Source organism: Anabrus simplex, chromosome 10 (genome assembly GCF_040414725.1).
Source record: "Anabrus simplex isolate iqAnaSimp1 chromosome 10, ASM4041472v1, whole genome shotgun sequence".
Taxonomy (NCBI): Eukaryota; Metazoa; Arthropoda; class Insecta; order Orthoptera; family Tettigoniidae; genus Anabrus; species Anabrus simplex.
Genome location: NC_090274.1, coordinates 10,415,540 through 10,416,088, shown reverse-complemented (window position 1 = coordinate 10,416,088; position 549 = coordinate 10,415,540). Strand labels below are relative to the sequence as shown.

The following is a 549-nucleotide window of genomic DNA, read 5'->3' as shown; positions in this document are numbered from 1 at the left end:
TCATGCTTCTCATCCTTAACTTTTTCATAGCTTACAAATTCTTCTTTCACCAACATGCATACTCCCCCTCTGATTGAATCTCTCTTGTCTTTGCGATAAACTCTCCAGTTCTGGAGAAAATTTTCTGCATCCAAAATATCCTGATGGCTTAATAGCCATGACTTTATATTAATGAGCCAGTTTTGTCTTCAAGATATATTTGTGACATAAATAGTCAATATAATAGCTCTCTGTAAGTCCTGACCAGCTGCAACATTAACTAACAACCTAGCACTGTTACAAGAATCACAGGCCATTATCAGTCAATTTAATAAAATACAATGAACAAGTACTTACCAAATTTGAAAACTTCACCAATCTGGAGGTTCCAAGTCCGTTCTGTTGGCAAATGAGAAGACTTGCTCACCAATCTGGAGGTTCCAAGTCCGTTCTGTTGGCAAATGAGAGAAGACTTGCTGACCTAAAACACAAGAAATAGTAGTTAGGACTCTCCGCATATGATAAAAAATCCATGTAAGGGTTTTTCACTCTATACTGCGGATTTAAGTA

At 37.0% G+C, this 549-nt stretch overlaps 1 long non-coding RNA gene across 1 annotated transcript in view; it reads right to left on the bottom strand.

The window, feature by feature from the left end:
• Positions 1-379: 379 nt before the first annotated feature.
• Positions 380-549, bottom strand: part of LOC137502395 (uncharacterized) — a 21,181-nt gene continuing 21,011 nt past the window's right edge. Inside the window, exon 3 of the long non-coding RNA XR_011018763.1 lies at positions 380-460. This is a non-coding gene — a long non-coding RNA (uncharacterized lncRNA). The remainder of the gene's footprint in view (positions 461-549) is intronic.